The sequence below is a fragment of the Triticum dicoccoides genome, chromosome 7A, assembly GCF_002162155.2.
Source record: "Triticum dicoccoides isolate Atlit2015 ecotype Zavitan chromosome 7A, WEW_v2.0, whole genome shotgun sequence".
Taxonomy (NCBI): Eukaryota; Viridiplantae; Streptophyta; class Magnoliopsida; order Poales; family Poaceae; genus Triticum; species Triticum dicoccoides.
In genome coordinates, this window is record NC_041392.1 from 358,306,801 (window position 1) to 358,318,689 (window position 11,889).

General features: G+C 44.0%; 1 long non-coding RNA gene across 1 annotated transcript; it reads right to left on the bottom strand.

Annotated features, from left to right (window-relative positions):
* Nucleotides 1-376: 376 nt before the first annotated feature.
* Nucleotides 377-9,717, bottom strand: LOC119329304. The gene is made up of 3 exons (XR_005159398.1): nucleotides 9,181-9,717; nucleotides 735-861; nucleotides 377-659 (listed from the first exon to the last, which is right to left on the bottom strand). It is a non-coding gene; the product is annotated as an uncharacterized LOC119329304 (long non-coding RNA).
* Between the last annotated feature and the right edge of the window lie 2,172 nt (nucleotides 9,718-11,889).

The window sequence follows — 11,889 nt, forward strand, 5'->3', positions numbered from 1 at the left end:
AAAATCCTGGTTGTTTTTGACTCACAGGCAAGAAAAATCCTGATGATTGCGTACAAAAGCTTGCGAAGATTTTAAGGACCAATTTAATAATAACGCGCACATTTTTCTTTTGAGCAATAACTCGCTAATTTGTTAATCTATCTATTTATATTAAAAAGTACTTGATGGGGGCATCAGAAAAAAGAAAATCAGAAAAAAGAAAAATAGACTAAAAACCCCACAATAATTAGGAACATCCGTCCGTTATTATATTAGATCAGAAAACCACAACCATCGATTAAACCCCACAATAATTAGGAACATCTGTCCATTATTTTATTAGATCAGAAAACCACAACCATCCATTAATCTTAAAGCTGAAGAAATTACCCACCAATGCCACGGAATATAGCGTGCAACCTAATATTCCCTCTGCGTACATGTTATGTCCAATCCAAGAGCTCCATCCTTAAAAACAATGGATCAATAGTACTTTGATACTCAAGGCAGTGCTCATCTAAAGAGTTTTGACATGCTAACTCACAAGGTGGATCAAATTTGCAATCCAAAAAGGTAACTATTCAGTAACTGATCTTGCATCTTTCATAGCAGTACATACAAAATGAGTAGAACGACTACCAGCGGCGGTTGCTATCTTGAGCAATCGGGGAAAGGTGAGACTGCAAGAAGGCAAGGTTGTGTTTTATGAGCTTTGGCAATTAGCTTAGCAATGGTGCCATGGCAAGAAAACCAACCGTGCAAGCTAGCATCAAATCAGGTTTAGCACGTGCCGCACATCAGAACCCACCTTCAACATCGTCTTCCTCCAGGGATCGACGCTTGGACATCTTCCTCCAATAGTTGCAAGCGCCCAAATATCCTCTGTTGACACTAATAGATTGTTATCGACTCTGTCGAGTGATCACACCAACCCAGTAAGTACCATGTGCACATAATAAGAGATCAAACTACCTCCAGTGTGTATCAGCTATACAAACTTAGATAATTTGCATGATACTTGTATATGAAATTGATGAATTTGTTACTAAACATTGAATAATGGGTCCACGTTACTTCGATACTCAAGGCAATGCTCATCTAAAGAGTTTTGACATGCTAACTCACAAGGTAGATCAAATATGAAATCCAACAAGGTAATTATTAAGTAACTAATCACTCATCTTTCCTAGCAGTACATGCAAGATCAGTAGAACGACTACCCGCCCATTAATCGACATACTCACGTACACATAAATAAAACATTCAAATCCAGCTACTACAGATTAGAGGCACTCATGATCTTGAAGATTGTTACACAAGGTGATCAACACTATCCTCACAACTAACTTGCAGGTAGTATGTTAAGTTTTAAACCTTCAGAAACTGAAGCAAAAATTAAATAGTGTTTCATCTACATAATCAGTGTTAAGAGTTATAATATAAGTCATGTACCCCTTTGTATTTATCCCGTTGTATAAGGGGTTTCCTGCATATGTTCTACACCTGTACATGTATATATATATCGGCCTATGGCCTCATGGGAATACAAGTTGCATATTCCTAACATGGTATTAGAGCCTTAGGGTTTTTTTTCGCACGCGCAACTCGTGCTCTCGATCCAATCTACCGTCCACGCAGCCGTCGCCCTCCTTCTCTTGCGCCGTCGCTGTCTCGTCTGATCCGCAGGTCCGCCCCTGCTGCTATCTACCCGTCAGCAGCTCCAGCCCGAGCCCTGCCGTCCCGTCCGAGCTGCTCGCAGACGCTGTCGCTTGACGCGCCCGCTGCACGTAGACTCCGCCTCACGTGGAGCCGTGGGTGTGTTCGGCCTGCCTCCTGGTGCTAGATTCCTTTTGCTATTCGCGTGAGTGCGCTAGCTGTGTGGTCCTCCGTCTGCCTTTCTGCGTCCCCGGCTGCTGCTGACCCGGCCGGATCCCACCTCTAGCTGCTAGCCGCCGGCAGGATCAATTGCCTGCTCGGATCTCAAAAAAAAAAAAAAAGTTTGCTGCATCGGGATATGTTGTTGTTCCTCGTTGTCCTGTGATCTTTGATGGTACTAACTACACCGAGTTTACTGGCTTCATGCGCATTCACATGCGTGGCATCCGTCTCTGGGGTGTTCTTTCTGGCGAGGTCTATTGTCCGCCACGTCCGGTTCCTCCGGTTGCCCCTACTCCGCCGACTCCATTGGTTCTTCCTACGGATGCTAATCAGGCCGCCAAGGATGCGGCTAAGCTTGCTGCTGACGCTGCTGATCGTGCTTATGATGAGAGGGTTTTGGCCTATGAGGAGGCTCTTCAGACGTATCATGGTGCTCTGTCTGTTTACACCCAGTGGCTTGATGATGATGCTCGTGCTGCAGCTGTTCTCACTGCTAGTGTTCTGCCTCAGTTTTCTTCTGAGTTTCTGGGTCTTCCTACTGCCTTTGAGATGTGGACCTGTCTTTGTCGGCGCTATGAGCCCTCTGGTGATGCCCTATACCTTTCTGTGGTCCGTCAGGAGCATGCTCTTCAGCAGGGTGACTCTACTATTGATGACTTCTATGCATAGAGTTCTGCTATCTGGCGCCAGCTTGATTCTCTCTGCAGTGCTGGTTGTCGTACTTGCCCCTGTTGCCAGGCTGTCCAGGCCAATTTGGAGTTTCATCGCGTCTACGAGTTCCTGTCTCGGCTCTGTAAGGAGTTTGAGCCCCGACGTGCTCAGTTGTTTGCTCGTGGCCGTATTTCTCTCATGGAGGCGCTTTCTGAGATTCGTGCTGAGGAGACTCGCTTACGTGGTGCTGGTTTGCTGGAGGTTCCCTCTGTGCTCGCTACTCGGGCTCCTTCCATGCCCCCTGCTGCACCGACTCCTTCTCGCTCAAGTGCTCCGCCGCTCTTGCCCACTCCTTCTGGAGGCTCAGGTCGCCCCCGTCCACATTGCGACTACTGCAACAATGATGGTCATATTGAGTCCCAGTGCTACACGAAGAGGAAACACCTGCGTAAGGCGCGATCATCACCTTCAGGGACTTCGTCATCTACCTCGATAGCTTCAGCCATTGCTTTGACTGAACAGGATATTCTGAGACTTAAGCGTCTGCTCGCGGCTTCAGGTTCTTCCTCGACGGGTACTGCTGGTTCTGTGACTGATGCTTCCCGCCCTGAGCAACCGCCCTCTACACAGTCAGGTACATCCCCATGGGTTCTGGACTCTGGAGCTTCTTTTCATATGTCTTCTCATTCTTCCACTTTGTCCTCTCTTCGATCGCTGGATTCTCCTGTTCATGTCTTAACTGCTGATGGTACTCCACTTTCTGTTGCTAGTAGAGGCAATCTTTCCACTCCTTATTCTGTTCCTGATGTTGCTCATGTTCCTCGACTTACCATGAATCTGTTTTCTGCTGGTCAACTTACTGATTCTGGTTGTCGCGTCATCCTTGACGTTGACTCTTGTTCTGTCCAGGACCGTCGCACGCACACTCTGGTTGGGGCTGGCCCTCGCCGCCGTGATTCTCAGGGTCTTTGGGAGTTGGACTGGCTTCATGTTCCTTCCGCTGCCACCACCATTGCCAGTTCCTCCGCTTCAGTAGCCTCCGTTACTGGTTCCTTCAAGCAGTGGCATCATCGACTTGGTCATCTGTGTGGTTCTCGGTTGTCGTCTTTAGTTCGTCGAGGTCTTCTGGGGTCTGTCTCAAGAGATGTCTCTTTAGAGTGTCAGGGTTGTCGTCTTGGCAAGCAGATTCAGTTACCATATCCACATAGTGAGTCAGTGTCTAAGCGTCCTTTTGATTTAGTCCATTCTGATTTATGGGGTCCGGCTCCTTTCGCTTCGAAAGGTGGTCATAAATACTATATTATTTTCATAGATGATTTCTCTCGTTACACATGGCTTTATTTCATGACTTCTCGTAGTGAGGTGTTGTCTATTTATAAGCGTTTTGCTGCCATGGTTCATACTCAGTTCTCTTCACCCATTCGTGTTTTTCGTGCTGACTCCGCTGGCGCGTATATCTCTAAGATGTTGCGTGGTGTTCTTGCTGAGCAAGGAACTCTCTCTCAATTCTCTTGTCCTGGTGCTCATGCTCAGAATGGTGTGGCTGAGCGAAAGCATCGACATCTTCTTGAGACGGCTCGTGCATTGATGATTACTGCCTCTCTCCCGCCTCATTTTTGGGCTGAGGCCATCTCCACCTCCACCTATCTTATCAATATACAGCCTTCCGCTGCTCTACAGGGTGGTGTTCCTTTCGAGCGTCTTTTTGATCGTTCTCCCGATTATTCGATGCTTCGCTTGTTTGGTTGTGTTTGCTATGTTCTTCTTACCCCTCGCGAACGCACCAAACTGACCGCTCAGTCTGTTGAGTGTGTCTTCTTAGGCTATAGTGATGAGCATAAGGGCTATCGTTGTTGGGATCCTATCGGTCGTCGGATGCGTATCTCTCGAGACGTGACTTTTGATGAGTCTCATCCCTTCTACCCACGCCCATCTTCCTCGACTTTTTCACTGGAGGATATCTCTTTTCTCACTTTTCCCGACTCACCTATCACCCCCGTCGAGCCTGTGCCTATTCGTTCCACTCCCTCTACTTCTCCACCTCTAGTCGATTTGCAGCCACCATCTTCTCCGGTCTCCTCGCCTAGCATGTCACCGGATTCTACACCTTCATCTCCGGTGACTTCTTCGTCGCCACCCCTCGATTCTACCTTGGCGATTCCTCCTTCTATTGTTCCATCTTTTCCTCAGCATTACACTCGTCGTTCACGACCTGTGGATGCCTCTGTGGATGAATCGTCATCCTCCTCTCAGCCTCAGCCTACTTATGGCTTGCGTTCTCGTCCTCGTCCGCCTGTTGATCGCTTTGGATTTCCCACCGCTGGTGCTGCTCTTCTTGAGCCGACTTCTTATCGTCAGGCTTTTGTTCATCCTGAATGGCAGTTTGCGATGGCAGAGGAGATTGCTGCTTTTGAACGCACTGGTACCTGGGATCTTGTTTCTCTTCCTCCCGGAGTCCGTCCCATCACTTGTAAGTGGGTCTACAAGGTTAAGACTCACTCCGATGGTTCTCTTGAGCGTCACAAAGCTCGTCTTGTGGCTCGTGGTTTTCAGCAGGAGCATGGTCGTGATTATGACGAGACTTTTGCTCCTGTGGCTCATATGACCACTGTTCGTACACTTCTTGCCGTTGCTACTGCACGCCACTGGTCTATATCTCAGCTTGATGTTAAGAATGCCTTTCTTAATGGTGAGCTGCGTGAGGAGGTGTACATGCAGCCACCACCTGGGTATTCTGTTCCTGATGGCATGGTATGTCGTCTTCGTCGCTCTCTCTATGGCCTTAAGCAAGCCCCCCGCGCCTGGTTTGAGCGTTTTGCCTCTGTGGTCACTGCCGCTGGTTTTTCAGCAAGTGCTCATGATCCAGCATTGTTTATTCACCTTTCTCCTCGTGGTCAGACTCTTCTTCTTCTCTATGTTGATGACATGATCATCACTGGGGATGACCCCGAGTATATTGCCTTTGTAAAGGCCCGTCTTAGTGAGCAGTTTCTTATGTCTGATCTTGGACCTCTTTGCTACTTTCTTGGGATTGAAGTCTCTTCTACCTCTGATGGCTTTTTTATATCCCAGGAAAAGTATATCCAGGATCTTCTTGCTCGTGCTGCTCTTACTGACGAGCGCATTGTTGAGACTCCTATGGAGCTCAATGTTCACCTTCGTGCTACTGATGGTGATCCTCTCCCTGACCCGACGCGTTATCGTCATCTTGTTGGCAGTCTTGTCTATCTAGCTGTCACTCGTCCGGACATCTCTTATCCGGTTCATATTCTGAGTCAGTTCGTCTCTGCTCCCACATCGGTTCACTATAGTCATCTCCTTCGTGTTCTCCGATATCTTCGGGGCACGATTTCTCACCGTCTATTCTTTCCTCGCTCCAGTTCTTTACAACTTCAGGCCTATTCGGATGCTACGTGGGCTAGTGATCCTTCAAATCGCCGTTCACTTTCTGCTTACTGTGTTTTTCTTGGTGGTTCTCTCATTGCCTGGAAGACGAAGAAATAGATTGCCGTTTCCTGTTCGAGTGCCGAGGCTGAGTTGCGAGCAATGGCTCTTTTGATGGCAGAGGTGACCTGGTTACGGTGGTTACTTCAGGATTTTGGTGTTTCTGTCACTACACCGACTCTACTCTTATCTGACAGTACAGGTGCTATTAGCATTGCGCGCGCTCCTGTGAAGCATGAGCTCACCAAGCATATTGGTGTTGATGCTTTCTATGTGCGCGCTGGTGTGCATGATCAGGTTATTGCTCTTCAGTATGTGCCTTCCGAGTTACAGTTGGCGGATTTCCTGACGAAGGCCCAAACTAGAGCACAACATGGCTTTTATCTCTCCAAACTCAGTGTTGTTCATCCACCATGAGTTTGAGGGGGGGTGTTAGAGTTATAATATAAGTCATGTACCCCTTTGTATTTATCCCGTTGTATAAGGGGTTTCCTGCATATGTTCTACACCTGTACATGTATATATATATATCGGCCTATGGCCTCATGGGAATACAAGTTGCATATTCCTAACAATCAGGACCTTCAAAGTAAGGGAGTATGGAAAAACATTAAATTATAGAACTGTGATATGTTCATCTTAAAACAAAGGTTTGCCTATAACCTTGCTCATGAAATATACTTACCTTCTCTAATTTGTTATTTTATCTAATCTCATATGTTTTCTCTTGACTTCGGTTAGGAATTTGTGTGCATAAGGAAAGCAAAAACTTTAGAGATTATAACAGACAAAAGGTTGGTGGTGCATGGAATGCAAACTTTTCTTTTCTGGCACAAGAAAGGTAAATCATAACTATATTTGCAATTCATGTCATGAAGCAGCCAAAAACGCTGTCCTACAGTGAGCATCTTTGGTGCCATTTTTTCAGTACCATTACCAGTAAGCAGTGACACTATCACATCCGGTACCTACTTAAACTCAAGGTAAGCGATGATACAATAACAACAACATTTGTGATGTTTAATGAGGCTACGAACAGACTTTAGGCAACACTTGTGCATACCATGCTAAAGCACGATGGATTCAATTCAAAACCTTTATGGTAGTACACACATTCTAACTAAAGTTAAATTCAAGGAAATTGTAAGTATCCATGGAAAATTTCAAAGTGAACTTCACTTTTGAACTTGATGAGAGGCTTGAGACGAATATTTAAACAAAATAGTTGAAGAGGTATGTTCATGCACAATACAATATGTTCAAATGGTCTATAAAATTATAATGAGAGTATGTTCTTTATGACGGATGCTGGAAAGCCAAGTTACTGAAGATTCTTCAAATTTTGTTATGCAAAAGTGAGATAATGAGGTATTGCAACTAAGTAACAGTTCTATTATCATAAGTACGAAATAGTTTATTAAAAGTATCACCAACAAGATTTCCTTTTAACAGGGCAAGAGCCACTCCAAGAATGGAGGAGAAAGTGAGAAGAATACGTTTGGAAAGAAAGGATCTACATCATCTAACAAAAAACTTCTCGGTCAAGCAAAATATCTAAAAAAATATGTGAGAAAGATTGATCTAGATATAGCAAATTTAAAGAAATTGAAGTTCATCCGAGGTAATACACCCAACACATTATCTCCCTGTATATGCATTACTTATTTATAACCTATCGTTAAATGATATTAAAAACATGTTTTTGTAATAATGTCAAAATGTTTTTTATAGGCAATCGTTCCTACAATATTGCAACTAAAGGTGATAAGAAAAATGTGTTTGAAAAGAAAAACTCTACATCATCTAACAAGAAACTTCTGTTGAGGATAAAAAGAAGTAAACATGCAGGTGGGGTCAAAATATTATTTCAGAGAACACACAAAGAGAGACAAAAACGATGTAAAGAGGATTTGAAAGGAAAATCTTTACGAAATAACAAAACAAAAGTTGGTGCAAAAAAACTACACAATGAGGAGGTATTTTGTTGAAATCAATATGAAAAGGAAGTACCCAACATTCAATCTAGAAATTTTGGTTGTAATCGCAGTAGAAGATGATTCAGATAAAGACTGGAGAAAATTATACACATGTCAAAAGTCCTAGCAACAAGAAACTCAAAACAGTTATCAAATAAAAGAAATTCAACAATGAGGTGAAAAGTGTATACTTTCACATAAAGTATTGTTTTCAAGATTAACCCAAGTGTTCTATTTGATGTTCTAAATTATGGTATTGTATCTCATAGTTTGAAGAGGAAGAAAATGATGTATCGGTGATTCAAATGATGATTCACGAGTCAACCATCCAAGATACTAATGGTGAGGTATTATCATACTAATGATGACTTTGTATTCTTTATCAATTGGGGACGCACTGGCAGTCTGGTAGTACTATGTCACAGATGCACCTCTGAAACCAATTAATTTACTAGCAAATCACGCATACCTGGGCATATATGTTCTCTGCTTGCAAGTTTATCTGCACCTCTTAAGCCAATTAATTTACTAGCACAACTAGCATACCAGTGCATGTATGTTATGTGCTTGCAGTTTTTTGTAAACAATAAAATACTTTCATCTACAATATTCAATGATTTTGAGTATTATGGATCACTGTTACATTTGAAGATATGAAATTCATAAATAATAGTTAAATTTATGATAGGAAGAAGAGAGACACAAGAAGACAAGTAAAAAAGAGGCAAGTGAAGATTTGAGAGAGGACTGACACAATCAGAGATGTAAACATGGTATGGCAGCACGGATATGGTCTACTACTCTGCAGAAGTACTGGAAATGTGCATCAAGATCCATATGACGAAAATAGTTAATAAATACCAAGCATCGACATTCTATATCGACATATGATGGAGTACAACCCAATAGTTAGGGCATTCGTCTATCATTATATTTTGTATATGTACAATGCGGTCAGACCTATTTGACTACTCAATTATTAAAAATAATTTGTCTTTGGGGAATACTACTAAACTATACCAACTCAATACAGTGATTATACTACTAAATTTGTTGAATATGAACGGAGGTACACCAGATAACACTACCTATGCCAGTCAGCAAAGCCCAGAAAAAAGTTGAGGGTAGAGAAGAAAATTAAGATTATTCACTAACAAATAGTACCTCAATTACATGATATTGGTATACAATCATACACACTGAGGAAAGGTTAAGCAAAAAATGTTAGACATGAAAAGAAAAAAAGAGGGACCTGCAGGTCGAAGAATACTGACGCTGTGGACGATGGTGATGATGTGTTGGGCTGCCTCGAGTGGGAACAACGACGATGCGTATGGCCTGCGCGCTTGGGGAAGACAAGATCGCTAGCATCCTCATAGTGAAGCTGGATCCATGCTGGCTGCGAGAGACGAGATCCACGCCCACATCACCCACACGGACGTCCAGGGAAATGACACCGTGCAGATCGACGATCTTGCCTCCTCCCTTGCGCAGATGCTCCTCGGACCCTGCTACACATCCGTCGCTGTTTACCGTCCCAGGAGACAAGCCGCCGTACACAGTCACCCCTGTGGCCTGTGGACAACGAGTTCAGCTGCGGGGATGCCTACAGCTGAGGAGGAGCAGGCTCAAGGCAACAAATCAAGAGGGCAAACTATTGGGACGGCTCGTCCGATGGCAGCAATTTTGGAGTGAGCGGCTGGAAGAAGGGAAGAAGAAAGGGGATCGGGGCATCAGGCAAGACAAACATGTGAGCATGTGAAGGTGTGTGTGAGTGAGAGAAATATTCTTTTTTTAGCGTAGAGTGGGAGAGAAGATGTGTGAGCACTCGTGTGCATCTGCTTAAGCGTGTTGGGCTAAAGCCCAACTAATCATATCATAACAACACAAAAAAAATCAACTTTAAGTATATATAGTGCATATACGTGTGTTGAGCCCAAATAACATAATTTTCCATACATACATTTAATACATTATTCATATGACTAAAACTCCCTCACATATACAGCTGATGTCATATTCGAACTCAAATTTAAGCATATGAAACTCTCCGCAAAAATATCATACATATATTGAACATGCACGAAATTATTACGTTGTGATGTGTCCCTTGGTCCAAATAAGCTGACATTTTATGACAAACCATACCCACACTAAAAACATGATCGACTGAACACACATCACTCCCTAGCGACTCATCACGAACGTGCCCTCTTGATATTTTCTGAAACACGAAAGGAGAATTCCTCTAATGCTGAAAAAACCACTTCATGGTCAACCGACAAATGAACTTAATATTGAATTCTTTTAAATTAACTTTGGTCTATTCTAGCCAGCATGTACGTGCGGGCCACTTTGTGTCGCTCTACTATATTTTTTGATATTACTTGCTCCTTCTAACTTAACATTATATATAGAACAAGCCCAGTTAATTCATGTATTTCAGAAAAATGCAAATGGGTTGGGATTTCTTAGAAAATATTAAATGGGTCGCATTGATGCGAAATTATTTGTTCACCTAGCCCAACAAATGGACTCTAAATTCTAGGAAACATGGGTTAAATATATGCCACATTTTTGCAAGCTGACATGTGGGTTAATAGGTCGAAGCCTACACAAGGCGTTGTCGACTTAGTCAACAAATGATTCTGACATCCACGGCCATTGAATTTATATCCAATGGCCGGCATGCACCATCAATCTCTCGTCTTCTTCCTTCAGCGTTACCGGGACCGCCTGCTCCGGCCTTCAGCGGCTAGCGTGTAACACCCACGATGCGGCTATATCTCCCACGTGTCGGAGCACGACTTAGAGTCATAATCGCATGGTATGCATGTCGCAAGAGGGGTAATCTTTACACATCTCATGTACTGAATAAGGAAGAGATAAAGAGTTGGCTTACAATCGCCACTTCACACAATACATAAATATATCATACATCATCCAGAATACAATCAAGGTCCGACTACGGAACCAAATAAAGAAAGACAACCCCAAATGTTATATCCCCGATCGACCCAACTCGGCTCCTCTACTGATTATCCGGAAAGGACACATAGTAACGTCCTGAATCCTCATCGAACTCACACTTGAGTTCGGTAGCGTCCCCTGCACTGGCATCATCGACACATGCATCTGTTTTAGAAGTATCTGTGAGCCACGGAGACTCAGCAGTGAGCCACGGGGACTCAGCAATCTCACACCCTCGCGATCAAAACTATTTAAGCTTAAAGGTAGGAAAGGGGTAGTGAGGTGGAGCTGCAGCAAACACTAGCATATATGGTGGCTAACTTACGCAAATGAGAGCGAGAAGAGAAGCAAAGCGCGGACGAGAAGCTAAAATGATCAAGAAGTGATCCTGAAACTACTTACGTCCAAGCATAACACGAGACCGTGTTCTCTTCCCGGACTCCGCCGAAAAAAGACCCTCACGGCAACACACGCGGTTGATTCATTTTAATTAGATTAAGTGTCAAGTTTTCTACAACCGGATATTAACAAATTCCCATCTGCCCATAATTGTGGGCACGGCTTTCGAAAGTTCAAACCCTGCAGGGGTGCCCCAACTTAGCCCATCACAAGCTCTCATGGTCAACGAAGGATATTCCTTCTCCTAGGAAGACCCGATCAGATTCGGAATCCTGGTTACAAGACATTTCGACAATGGTAAAACAAGACCAGCAAAGCCACCTGAATGTGCCGACAAATCCCGATAGAAGCTGCACATATCTCGTTCTCAGGGCACACCGGATTGTGCAAGATTCTGGTAGGCCAACCCAGAGTTGCCCCAGGTGGCCACTGGCTGCTGACAGGTTGGACCAACACTCAGAGGAGCACTGGCCCGGGGGTTTAAAATAAAGATGACCCTTGAGTCCGCGGAACCCAAGGGAAAAAGGCTTAGGTGGCAAATGGTAAAACCAAGGTTGGGCCTTGCTGGAGGAGTTTTATTCAAGGCGAACTG